General features: G+C 39.4%; 1 long non-coding RNA gene across 2 annotated transcripts in view; it reads left to right on the top strand.

Moving 5' to 3' along the window:
• LOC140712731 (uncharacterized) overlaps positions 1–14,546 on the top strand; it is a 69,234-nt gene that overhangs the window by 13,049 nt on the left and 41,639 nt on the right. For both annotated transcript variants that reach the window (XR_012094447.1, XR_012094446.1), the window contains exon 3: positions 7,335–7,427. This is a non-coding gene — a long non-coding RNA (uncharacterized lncRNA). The remainder of the gene's footprint in view (positions 1–7,334; positions 7,428–14,546) is intronic.

Below are 14,546 nucleotides of genomic sequence, written 5' to 3' on the forward strand. Positions count from 1 at the left end.
ATCATAACAACCCCCCCACCAACACACACACATACACACACACACAGACGCACACACACATACACACAATGCAAAATTCTCTGACAGCCTCCATTGCTCTTACAATAGAAGCCAACATCCAGCTGGGCGTGGTGGCTCATGCCTGTAATCCCAGCACTTTGGGAGGCTGAGATGGGCAGATCACTTGAGGTCAGGAGTTTGATTCCAGAGTGGCCAACATGGTGAAACCCCGTCTCTGCTAAAAATACAAAAATTAGCCGGGCATGGTGGTGTGCACCTGTAGTCCCAGCTACTTGGGAGGCTGAGGCAGGAGAATTGCTTGAATGTAGGAGACGGAGGTTGCAGTGAGCTGAGATTGCACCACTGCCCTCCAGCCTGAATCAACGTGGTTAATATGGTGTCAACATGGTGACAGAACAAGACTCCATCTAAAAAAAAAAAAAAAAAAAAAAAAAGCCAACGTCCTTTGTTTGTGTTAGCTTTAAAGGCTTTGTAGCCCAGACCATACTGTAGGCTGACTTCCGCAATGCACTCTCTGGCTGATCTCGTATGATCCCCCCAGTCTCTGGCCTTTGTGTTGGGAGGCACCTCACTCTGGCAAGCTGCCCTCTTGGACAGTATTCCTTCAAGACAGCTCCAGCCTGATTACCTTCCAAGGTCTTCTCTTGACCTACAGAGAGCTCATATATCCTTGCCGTGCCAAATACTGGAAGGGCAATTGTTCTTGTGGCTGTCCTCTCTCTTGGGTTTGCATGCGTATATGGGTTTGCATGCCTATCTTTTTCTTATAAAGCAATCTAAAAAAAAGAATGCTTTCTTTTAGATTGGAATTGAATGCCAGTCTATATTGTTCCTTAAACTCCACAAGATTTGTACAAATGCCTCAGAATGAACTCTTTGAAGGGAGCTGGAACTCAAAGCATAGCACTTTCTAAAACAAACCCTCTATTTTTGCCTCTTCAACCTCTACTCTTTCATAGCCAGGAGTGGGGTTGAAGTAAAGTTCACAAAATGGATTTGGGATCACCACTTTTGCAAATCCTTAATGTGCCATCATTTCACTTTGGGAACACATTGCCACCTCTGGAATGAATCCTTTTGGGGTGACGGCCAGCACTGAGTAGTTCTATTTACAGAATCCTGTTTTAGAGAGAGAAGATTCTCACTAAGAAGTCAGTTAGAATCTACCATTTTCAGACAAGAAAGGGCATGTTCCTTTTGGAAAAGCTGGGTGGGCACAGTCCTGAGCAGTTAGAGGCATCATAACAGCACCAGGAAGCTGAACGCAAGGGCATAAGGACTAACTTGGCTCCTTCGCTGATATGACTGATGCCTGAAGTTAGGGTGAAGGTCTTTTGAAACTCCTAACTTGGCCCCACTCCTTTTTACCTCTTACCCTCTCAGTCATTCTGTGTACCCCATCTGGGGGCCCTCCCCAGGGATAGCTTCTGGCCTCAGCCTAGACAAACTGCTTCTGTCAGAGATTACTCTCTAAGAGGCATCCCCCAATTCTGGGCCACAACTGGAGACGTAAGTGCTGCTGTGCCCTGGCCAGGTTGGACAGCCACACTTCTCTTGAACACTACCCAGAATCTCCACTTCAATCAAGTGGTAAGAAGGGTCCTCTCTCGCTTAGAAGTCCCATGGCTGTTTGGGCCTTGCCCCTCACTGAGTCGTTGGTCCATTCACAGAGTATTTCTCTCGCATCTCACCATGGCCAGCACTGTACAAATTCATGAAGGAGATGCAATTTGTCTGAAGTGCTCATGACCATGGGGAGGGGCATTTCATGCACATTGGTGTAAATTGGCACAATCTTTCTGAAAAGCAATTCAGAAATGTGTATCAAGAGTATTAAGGGTGTTTTTGGCCGTTTGAGAAATTCCATTTCAGTAACTTCCATTTCAAAAGCAGTTTCTAACAGGTTTGTAATGGGGAGTTGTTTTCACCTTGGGAAATCCATCTTTGATGTCGCGTCTTCTGAATTCTATTTGATTTGCTCCTTTAATAACGTCATGAAACTCTGTCAGTTTCCCAGTTATATATGGAACACAGAGCGTGTAGTCAGTCAAGGTGGATTTAAGGCTGTATAACTCTGTGAATAATGTTGTCAAAGAGAGAGCCTGCTCCCAAAAGACATATGGTTTCCAAAAGCAGACTGGTGTGGTGCTGAGTGAATAAACATTGTGTGGGGATCTTGTAAAATGCGACATTTTATGAGCCCCTCACCTCCCATTCTGATACAGCAAGTCACAGTGGTTTCCAGGAATGTCTATTTTTAACAAGATTTCCTTTAGATTTTGATGCTCAGATAGAGGTCTGATAATCACAGCTTAGAATGTAATCTACCATAGGCTGTTTCATTTTTAAGAAATTCTACTAGATCTTATTTTGATGGAATATTGTATGTCACATGGGATTCATGCATTCAAGAAATATCTAAAATACTAGACAAGCATTCTCACTGCCAAATTATAGGTAAGAGTGTAATTTCAAAAAATATTACTGCCTGGCTCAGTGGCTCAAGCCTGTAATCCTAGCACTTTGGGAGGCCGAGAGGGGCGGATCACGAGGTCAGGAGATCGAGACCATCCTGGCTAACCTAGTGAAACCCCGTCTCTACTAAAAAATACAAAAAACTAGCCGGGCGAGGTGGTGGGCGCTTGTAGTCCCAGCTACTCGGGAGGCTGAGGCAGGAGAATGGCGTAAACCCGGGAGGCAGAGGTTGCAGTGAGCCGAGATCGCGCCACTGCACTCCAGCCTGGGCCACAGAGTGAGACTCCGTCTCAAAAAAAAAAAAAAAAAAAAAAAAAAAAAATTACATAACCCATATGCCACACTTTCAAGTGCACACACTGTGTATAGATACAGAGAAATCTAGAATGACTTCGGTATGCAAAGTATTCTGCTCACTAGCAAGCACAGGCACTTCATTTCTTTTCTCAGTGTCATGGGACACACGGGTGCCTGTTTCTATTTCACCTTTCTAGCACTTCCTAGGCCCCATCCCTAAAGATGTGGTCTTAGAAAAAGCAGGATTTTTTTTTTTCTCATTTCTACCTAATTCATCTGTTGACTTTCCATTCCACCTGCAGGCCAGTTTGGTAAATCAGAGCTGCAATTATTTTTGCTGTTAGGAAGATATCTGTTGGGTGGAGTTAATAATACAATTTTGGCCAGTGGTTCTCAAAATATATCGTGCATTGAAATCAACAGGAACACTTTTCAAAACCAAATGCACTGGATTCACCTCAGTCCAATTACGTCAGCTTCTCAGGGTTGAGATTTGTTCTCAGGTCTTCAGATGAATCTAGGTGCAGTATGGTTGAGAACTATTAATTTCGCCTAAATTCCACCCGGGGTAGCAATAAAAGTACAGCAGGGGCTGGGCACGGTGGCTCACACCTATAATCCCAGCACTTTGGGAGGCCTAGGCAGGGGGATCATGAGGTCAGGAGATCGAGACCATCCTGGCTAACATGGTGAAAGCCTGTCTCTACTAAAAATACAAAAAACTAGGAGGGCGTGGTTCAGGAGCCTGAAATCCCAGCTACTCAGGAGGCTGAGGCAGGAGAATTGCTTAAACCCAGGAGGCAGAGGTTGCAGTGAGCCGAGATGGTGCCACTGTACTCCAGCCTGGGAGACAGTGAGACTCCATCTCAAAATAAATAAATACATAAATTTAAAAAAAAGTGTAGCAGGAACCTTCATTGAACAGTTAGGAGAAAAAGATGTTTTTTCCCTTGTGTCCTACCCCCATTCATGATTTCATGATTGCCTCTGTGCCCACCTGTCCTTCTGTGGTTCGGTTTGCTGTTTTAAAATTCTTTTTCTTTTCCTTACAGCCTTCCATTATTCTTCTGTGGTGTGTATCTGTATTGAAGTTTTATTACATTTAGACCTTTTTATTACATTAGTCCTTTTATAATCTAACCGTTTTCCCTTGGAGTATGACCATGTTATCCAGGATGCTTTTTAAAAAATGGAGGTTCCTGGTCCTTGTGCTGTACTCACTAGATCAGAACCTTTCTCTATCTCTCTGTCCATGTATATACATATATAGGGATTTATTAGAGAAATTGGCTCATGTGATTATAGATGCCAAGAAGTCCCACATTAGGCCACACGCAAGCTGGAGAACCAGGGAAACAAATAGCACGGTCCAGTCCATGTCCAAAGGCCTCAGAACCAAAGAAGCCAATGGCATGGCATAACTCCCAGTTTGAGGGGAAGGCCAAGACCCCAGGGAGCTGCTAGAGCAAATTTTGAAGCCCAAAGGCTGGAGAACCTGGAATTCTGACGTTCAAGAACTCCAGGTAGGAGAAGGGCATCCCCGCTCCAGAAGAGAAAGTAAGAAATTGCCCTTCCTCCATCTTTTTGTTTCATCCAGGCACCTAGCTGATTAGATGGCACCTGCCCATGCTGAGGGCAGACCTTATCCACTCAGTCCACCAACTCAAATGCCAATCTCCTTCAGAAACACCCTCGGAGACAAAACCAGAATAGCCCAATAATTCTAGTGAAATGCTAGAGCACCTGGTTTTCCCTTTCAGCAGAAGAGGGATGGACTCACTGCCCACTGAAGCACTGAGAATAATTAATGCTTTACTAGCTATCTGGGTATCCTTTAGCCCAATCAAGTTGACACACAAAATAACCATCACACTCAGTGATTCTTATATTCTAAAGTTTGAGTATTTCTGTCCTAATTGTACCAGTCCAATTATAGGTACAGTCATGCTTAGGGTCTAAAACATTGAGGGTGAAGGCCTAAGAACAAGCTTAACCGGAAGGTGATATATTTCAACTCCACAAAGGTGAACATTCTGAGGGCAGAGATGAGCAAAGGACTGATTATTAAGTTACCGACTATAGTGACTCTGGTTTAGTGATATAAGTAAAAATCCCCAAGACTATCCAAGGCTATCCTTAATAGACTGTGATATAAAGAAGAAATTTTCCAATCTAGATTCTCTATGGATAAAGCACTGGCCACCTCCAGCATTTACATTCTGTCAGTTATCTATTGCTACAACAATGCTGTACTTTGTAACATACAACCAGAAAACCTCAATGGTGCACAACAGTCAATATCAAATTTTGCTCATGAGTCAGTGGATTGACTGGGTGATTCTGCTAGTCTAACTGGGTTTGATGGGGTACCTCCATGAGTTTGCAGTCAGTTCTAGGTAAGCTAGTTGACTTTACTGGTCTTGGATGGGTTTTTTCACGTGTGCTGAGCCTTAGCCAGAGCATCTGGGACAACTGAGCTTGCTCCAGGTGGCTCATTCTCCAGCAGACTAGCCCAGGCATGGCAGGATCCAGAAAGAGAGAAGCATGCAGTCTCTTAAAGCCTAGGTCTGCAGCGTATACAATGTCACTTCTGCTGCATTCTATTGGCCAATTCAAGTCACAGGATGAGCCCAGATTCAAGAGTGGAGAAATGAACTCTACCTCTTGATGGGAGAACTTGTAAAGTCACATTCCAAAATGTGTGACTATGGATTTATGCAAACAATCAGCTACATCCACTGGGGCCAGTTATGTAAACAATCAGCAACATCCATTACCCAAGCTTTACCTGTTTACCTAACAGGTTACAAGGCATCAAATTCTGAAGGTTATCATATTGCTCCCAGGTATCAAAAGAGTTTGTGTACATACCTGGGAAGGTAAGGCCTTGCATGTCAACAGTTTGCTTTGAGTATCTTATACTTTATCAATGATGTACATCAAGGGGGATGTGTAATGTATTCAGGAAATTATTCAAGATATTCAGAAAATTCCCACATACTCAAAGAATGCCTTATGGTTACCTTGAATATCCTGTTTTTATGCTGCCCTGAAATTCTAGACAGTCTCTTATTGCCAAGGAGATGCTGTTGTTTCAAAGTGGAACAAATCATTGTGCTAAAAACTCATTGAAAATGGCTCCTTTTAAAATCTACCTCAATCTGGCTTTCACTTCCTTTTCTAAGTGAAGAAATACAAATAGCTTAGCCTGTAACCTTTAGTCACTGCACTGTTTGACCAAACTATACTTTCCAAATTCATCTTGGACGTGAAGTCCCACACATATGGCCTGAACACCACACTCTGGATTTTTGTTTCCTCCGTCTCTTTTACCTTCAACATGATGTTCCTCAGTCTCTGCAAATCCAAATCTTAACAATCACACAGTGTCTGCTTAAATATGGCGTTCTGCTTAAAAAATCCTTCACTGATAACCCCAAACAAAAGTGTGCTTGTTTCCTCTTTATGTTGCAAAGAGAGGTAAAAAATAGCAAGTAAATTCCGACAAATCTGAGAACAGTTTAATCATTCACTTACTGTTAAGACTTAGACATGGTGCTTAATTTTGCTAAGCCTATTTTTCTTAACTCTCTAAGATGGGGATAATATCCACCTCCAGGATGGTTATAATAAAAATACTGTATTAAAAGTTTCTAACATTTATAAGGTCCTTGATAAATGATGGCTTTTTTATGACCCCGTTTACAAGCCATTATCTTCTTATTTTCTATATTGTTTAATGCCCAGCCAATGCCTCTGTTACAGTTTTGCTCCCTGCGCTTCCCTCTTCTTAAGGACAAGGGTTATGCCTTCCTTCTTATTGCTTTTCTCTGCATTTTACAGATGAGGAAACTGAAGAACCACAAGATTAAGTAACTTGTTCAAAGGCAGATAATTAGCAATACTGGAGTTGAGATTTGAATTTATTTTAGGAACTACTTTCTAAACCCCTACCCTGTGTGTGCTGCCTTGTCTTAGCCTGGCTTCCCCCTGGAAATAAAGCCTGAGACCAAGGTTTACTTGCCACTGGGTTGAAAGAGGCGGGTAGGAGTGAAGGACAGGTGGAGTGAAATAGGAAAAAAGGGACAACTGATAGAGTTGAACTGGTGCTCGATCCCACCAAGTCCTCTACATTTCAAAACTGTGGCTTGGGGAATGAAAGGAAGCACCAGTTAAAGGTTAACCAGAGTTAACTTCTTGCACTTTTGGTTGTTCGTACTTAGTGGAAAGGCAGTACCCTCCGGCATTCTACCAAAAGCACTCAGGGAAGCCCCGAGGCAGGAGGCCAGAAGCAAGCAGTCCAGGACCACGAGAGAAGTATCAGTGAAAATTGGGCAAAAGTGTGCAGAGAATTGGTTGCCACCACACCAGCACTGAAGTTAGAGATGGGCAAGGTGACTGTGAAGGGGTGTAGAAGAGGTGTGCGCCACGTGCCTCTTAGCAAGTAGAGCCAATGTGTGCTGAAAAGTACTGTAACCAGGGGAGTTTTCCTGAATTTCATCTTGATGTGAAGATGACGGATTTGTTCATGTTTATTTTAGGAGCATGCCTGTGTAGGAAGGAGTATTAAGAATTCTTGCCAAGGCTGGGTGCGGTGGCTTACGCCTGTAATCCCAGCACTTCAGGAGGCCAAGGTGAGTGAATCATCTGGGGTCAGAAGTTCGAGACCAGCCTGGCTAACATGGCAAAACCCTGTCTCTACTAAAAATACAAAAATTAGCTGGGCGTGGTGGCAGTGCCTATAGTCCCAGCTACTTGGGAGGCTGAGGTGGGAGAATCATTTAAACCCGCGAGGTGGAGGTCATGGTGAGCCGAGATTGGGCTACTCCACTCCAGTCTGGGCGACAGAGTGATTCTGCATCTAAAAAAAAGAAAAAAAAAATTTCTTGCCTCAATTCCTTTTGAAGAGTTTTATGGGAAGGTTTTTGACTCATTTGTGTTTTGAAACCAGTCAAGTACGTGAGATTATGGGAGAAGAGACATGTTCTGAGATGTTCTAAGTCCACAGAAAGGGAAGCCCATATTATAAAGTTACATGCATTAAAAACCATGACTTGAATTCATAATTCTTGCCATACAGTAGAATGTTCCTAAAATAGAAATGCAACACAGTTTTAAGTTCCTGAGTCTTCTTTAGGATCAGGTCCATTGTTCTCTTAGAATTTTTAGCCTTTAAATTCACAGGTGCTGATTTTTATCTCTTGGTCTGTGAACCTTCCCCTCAGGGACCATCTTTTGAATCAAAAACCCATTTAGGATTGGAGGGGAAAAAAATCTATTTTTTAAAATTAAACTTGTTGCAAGTAAGCCAGAAAGGAAAGTTATCTAACCTTGTCTGGAGCATGGATCATCCATTTACTTTTCAGTAAGATGTCAGGCAGATAGCATGGTCATTTGTATCATTCAACAAGAAACTTAAGCTGAATTAAGGTAGTGAAGTTCAGTAGAAAAAAAATGTCAGAAAGACTGGAATTCGAATCTCCACTGTGTCAGTTCTAAAAACTGTACCAACTCTTATGCAAATAAAGCTTTCTATGACTTAATTTCCTCATCTATAAAAGGAAGAAACCGTCACTGCAAAATTATTGTGAGGATTTGTTCTTCACAAAGGTGTGAGGATTAAATGAAATTGTGTACGTGAAAGGACAAAGTACACACATAAACATGAAGTATTATTTTACTTTAAAAAATGGCTCAAAGTTGTTAATAAATTCATGGGGAAACTAGTGTCAAAAGCCTGATTTTGAATTGGGGGAGAACTTACAGAAAGACTGAGTTGTTAGCTGAGTTTGACCTGATAGACCCTGTCCTTTGTCTCCCCCTGGGGTTGCATATTATTGAAAAAAAGACTTTTGTTTTTTTGGGAGACAGGATCTCACTGTGTTGCCCAGGCTGGTCTTGAACTCCTAGGTGCAGATCCTCCTGCCTCGGCCTCTCAAAGTGCTAGGATTACAGGCATAAGCCACCACCCCTAGCCAAAAGACAGACTCTAATCAGCAAGCAGCTGGTTTCCACTCATCTCCCATTACAGCTAGACACATGGCACAAAGGAAGAGATCTTGCCTTTGGTATGAATTTTTACATAACATGTGAATTAAGATAAATGAAAAGTCAAGTCCTTCCTTAGAAAACTTGCACAAACGACTGCACATCCCTTATAGCTTTCCAAAAGCCGATTTTACATTCCTACTTAGAAGTCTTATCACCACTTCACATTACACATATATCATCTTCCTCTCTCCATTAATTTTTTTCTACTTTATAACAAAGAGTAACAGTATTCTCTGGGCTTGTTTATCCATTCAAATTCATTATGGTGCTGTGTATTTCAAATACATTAGTACACATCACCTAATTCTTAAACAACCATCTCAAGAAGGTATTACTCCTGATATAATGTAATGCAGAAATCAAAGACATAGAGATTAATTTACTTTCAAGGCTGCAAAGCTAGTAGAATATGAAAAAAACTGGGTTTTTAAATCCAGGCCCCAACCTTATGTCCGATGCCCCTTTCCTCATTCTAATTATGGCTTTGGTTAATAAGAGACAATAATAAAGTTAATTTGCCTCTTGCTAAGATCACAATTATTTTAAAAGGTAACAATGACTATACATTTTGCACAACTTACACTATTGCAATATTCCACAAATAGAATATTGAGTGCTAAGAAATATCACCAGGAAACTGGGTTAGGAAAAAAATAGTGAAAATAATGACTCCTATATTTGTGATATCTTTAAGAATACATGTCTCAATAATCAAGCAGAAATAAACCAACCGAGAATGCTATTCCAATATAAACAAAGTAGGCAAATGATTGGTGTTCAGTTTTGCCAATTTTATTGAACCAATAAAATTCCTACTAATAACAATGAAATAAATTTCTGCAAGTATAAATGTGATACAGTTTAACAAAACCCATTGTTCTGTACCTATAAATAGATTTTCAAAATGTCATAAAAAGTGCAGTTATGAATTGTTAACATGTTAATACACAGTTCCTTTATTTCAAATGTGTTTGTCTTGACTCACTAACAGTTCCTTCTGCATCTGTCCAAATAATATTACCCATCCCTCCAAAAAAAAAAAAAAAAGAGGCATTAAAGCACTAGCATATTACACATAAACTGATCCATTTAGGTCAGCTTTAGTCAGAACTGTAAAATCAGCAACATAAGAAAAACAAAACCTAGTAATACATACAAAAGCTTTCATGGGTTCTAGAACCTTCTTAACTGCTGACTCATGTGGAGGGCATTAAGAGTTGAAAAGGCTTATATGGTTAACTACCTTAGACTATATCTACAGCAGGGTCTGGTTTGCCAGAACAAGTTTAAAGTGGCTGTTTATTAAGTTTGCTATCTTCAGAATTGAAACTATAAGACCGCCATTTGACCCTGAAACTTGTGTGAATCTTAAATTGCATCAATTATCTATTTGATAAAAGCTTATTCTAATTTAAAACCTTATAGAGTAAGAGACTGATATATATAGCAGTCTTAAAGATCACGTCATCTGCCTTACATTAGTCCAGTCACGTGCTTCGTGAAAAAAAAAAAAATTACAGTAACAAAGCACAGGACTACAAAGGCAAAACATCACAGCTTCTGATTACACTGAATAAAAAGTACCAAGAAACGCAAAAGATAATTCTGTATTAATACTGATGAATTAAAGAACTATAATAGACGTTTCACAGCATGCTACATATATCGCTCACAACTTAAGGATAAATGTCTAACGTTGAAAGTCAAGAAGTTGGCAATCTGATTTCATGTGCAATTCAGCTACAAAGTCTTAATATATACATTCATTATGTAGCTGTCCTGCAAAACCAGGATTTTTAAAAAAGAGTTTTCAAGTTCAACTTCTATTTCATAAGTTAAAAGATGCATCCAGTTCTTCCATGACCAGGAAAGTTATTTTCAGGCTTAAAGGAGCTAATCCAAGTAGCAAGGCCATGTTCCAAGTGGACCTGACAGGGTTCTTTATTACCTTGCTCAGACCGTGTATGTGTATGTGCCTATACTAGTAGCACTGAGAAGATGCCAAACTGGCTGTGATTTGCTTTCTGTGTCTCTTATTTTGGATTGAAAAGAGTAAATGTGAAGAGAAAGAGGAAGGGGAAACTGTATTTTCTCTCCAGAGAAGACTAAATAATGCAAACGAAATATCTGCACTAGATATATAGTTTGGATCACTTTCCTTGGTGAACAAGGGTACCATTTAACTCTTTTACCTTAGAGAACCAGTGAAATTCAGAAAGTAGAAGTCTCTCAACATTACAAAGGAAACTTCTTGGCCACCCAACTAATACATTTCCTTTTTTCTACCTTTTAATCCTTCCTTATCAGACTTGGGGAGCCAGTTGAAAATGCGTAAAGATATTAATTTAAGAAAGAGATGTACAATAAGTTTTATTCTGTAAGTTTCATAATGTATGCCCTTAACTAATCAGGATTTGTGAACAATATTTTAACACTATAGACCAGAGAGATTCTCTCTGATACTCTTTCAGTAGAAATTATACATTCATTTTTTTAAGAGGTTAACTTGAGGGGTGCAAGAAAATAGACTGTTCTAGCAAAATTTACATAACAAAAATTCTATTCATCATATTTAGACTTACTAATGTTTGATGTTGTCCTATGAACTGTAAAATTGGGTATTTGTTCTAAAGGCTATTTTGCGGTATGCCCTGCATTATTTCAAAGATTTCCACAAGCATTCAAAAGAATCAGATATTCATTCTCTGTTCCCCCCATATATATATATATATATATATATATATATATATATGTAATATATATATAAATATATTTTTTCATTCTGTACTTCATGGTGGTACAGTCATAATTAGTTTAAAGCTAAAATGAACACTTCATGGCATATAATTTAATACAAACTGCCTCAGTCTCCATTATTAAGTCTCATTTCTTAACTAGGACATCAATTCATTCCTGAGCCCTGACAGGCATTTATTGGAATCTACTATCAGGTTGAGTTGTTCATGAATGAGATGGAAAACATCCAAATACCACAAGAAATAATAATAATCTATACTTGCAAATGGGATGGTTCATCAGGTCAGACAACCGTGTGCAGTGTCCCATGTTAGAAACCTGACATAATTTTACATTTATGAACAACCTCAAGTGCACCTAGCTGGAGAGGAAGAACTATTACATTTTCTTCCTCTTTGCATTTCCTCTTCCTTCTGGATATACCCTAAGTGCAGCTAGGAGAATAAAGACTACAAAGTCAATGCATTTTCTTTTCATCCCATAGAACATTTTTTTCCTCCCATAAGAATAGGATAGCAACAGAGGTTAGAGGCTTAGTCTAACCCAGGAAAGCCTGGTTAAACCCTTATGTACCCAATTTTGTGTTATTTTATTATATTATAAATCAAATGGGCTTCTGTGATCCCATGGGACCATCTAAATACCCTTTGCCATAAGTCCTTCTATTAGAAATGTGTTTCAAGGCCCAAACACCACCAATAAAACAAATGTCTGGAACACCACCCTATTTGCATGCCAGAAATTTCCCATTCCACTGAAGGGTTACAAGTCATTCTGGATTGCTGGAGAATTTTAACTTTACATTCAAATAGCTTGGACTAACAACAGTATTCATAACCTAATGCAAATCCAAGTTAGGATGGCAATTCAATCACTTTAAAATCCTGCTATATGCTAAATTCTGAACGATAGAAATAGTTCAATTTCTGTATCATGTATAAATATAAAGATTCCTACTTTGATAGAAGGCAAATATCTTTTATGATTTATTTAAAATATGGAAGTTGTATTACTGAACAACAGTGAGTGAATCCATGAAAAGGTTGGATACTCTGAATTTATAGGCTCTTTGGGGATGAGGTAGAGGAGAGCAAGATATTTCGGCAGCTGGGAAAAGGGTAGAACAGAATAGGGTGATACAATTTACACTTGATACTGCATAACATCTGGTAGAGTGTCTAGGGCAAAGGTTAGCCAAAGTATAGCTGGATGGTTGAGGGATTTAGAAGGAGTTGGGATGAATCCATAGTCTCAATGAATGCAGAAAAAGTAACTCAGGAAAGTAAATGCTGGTGACTTATCAGCAGGTGGCTGGTGATGTTTGGTTTGGATTGTGAAAGCTGCTTAGACCAGGATGGGCTGAGGGAAGGGGAGGAGAGTAAGCATGTAGAGGTTGAGGCACTTGGAGGAAGAAGAAGCAGGCAGGAAAGGGTGAACTGAATGCAGATAGGAGCTCCCACATGGGAAATATTTTCTCTAGATTAGGTGAACGATGCTGAGGGCAGCCACGCTCTCAGCACTATGTTCCTTGTATTCTTTGAAAACTTTTCCTTCCTCATAGGGCTCTGCCTTGACATATACCTCTACTTCTATTATCCATTTCACCCCAGCTATTTTTAAGTTCTAGGTCTCACCTGGGCAGATTCTAGGTCTGTTAACCAAGCCAAATTAGCATTGAAATAAGCTCCACATACAGTGGGCATATAAGTTCTGTTGACTGAGATAAATACATTCATGTTACAGTACTGTTTTGAAGAAAGACTATTTAATTTGATTCTCAGTCTCCAGAGGGATATAATAGGGAGACACAGTTTATGTTGACGGCCACCTAGAATAGATTCTGATTACACATATTAGGTAACTTAAAATTCAATCTGAGCAGAGGAGCCACAACTTTCAGTTTGCTGTGGAATTGTACTACTAAGCAAATGTGACATACTATTTACATAACATTATTGTTATATACTGTTTACTCCATGTAAGACTATCTCTTTGCATAAAAGCAGTCCTATTAAAGAGAAGAATTTAAGGTCTTGTTTTCCAGAGAAATGATTTAGAATTGTCTTTAAAATACAACCTAAAACACCTTATTTTGCTAACACAGTGCAAATCATTTTTATAACATGCACTGTAATTTATTTTTTCCATAAGGAATTGTCCTTAGAGTTCAAAAGAATCTTACCATCAAATAGGCATGTACCCTCCCTCCACTAAAAATGGTGAACTATTTTAAGTACAGATCTTTAATTGTTTGTTGATCATTTTATTTTGCTGTGGCACAGAAAACTAAGATTTTGGATTTTAAAATAACTTTATAAGGAGGAAAAGGAAAAAGTCGCTCTGGAATAATAATTAGCATTTAGGAGCATTTAAAATCTTTAGGAGACATTATAATAATTAAATAGGAGACCTGGTTCAAATTTTATAGGATTCCTACATAAAACTTATATTGAGTTTTCTGTTGTAAAAACAGCCCTGTGTTTCTCTGCCATTATTTGGGCTTATAACCATAATTAAAGGCCAAGGCTATGCCCCAGATTCCATGTTAGCCATCTTTTATTTTAAAAATACCCCAAATGGGACAAATTCATACTGGGACTGAGACAATGTACTTAGTTCAAAAAGGTGAAGGAGGTAATAAGCTGTCTCAAAAGCCTCTTTTCCCCTAATGCATCCACCTGAGGAAGCCTCATCTGAAGAAGCCAGTGAGGCACCAGTCTGGCTACTCCCATAGTCAGGTGGGTTAAAGAATAGATTATTTTCAGATGGGGGAGTATCTTAATATTTCTTGAGGTGATCTGAGAAATTACAAATTACCATTGAAGCTGGAAATCTTGAAATTCCAAAGTAAATAGACATTATTCAAGCATACACATCAGTGGACTATTAAGACTAATTTTAACATAATAAGCAAAGAATTAAAGAATTCACATTCACATGTGCTT

This window comes from Chlorocebus sabaeus, chromosome 1, assembly GCF_047675955.1.
Source record: "Chlorocebus sabaeus isolate Y175 chromosome 1, mChlSab1.0.hap1, whole genome shotgun sequence".
Classification (NCBI taxonomy): Eukaryota; Metazoa; Chordata; class Mammalia; order Primates; family Cercopithecidae; genus Chlorocebus; species Chlorocebus sabaeus.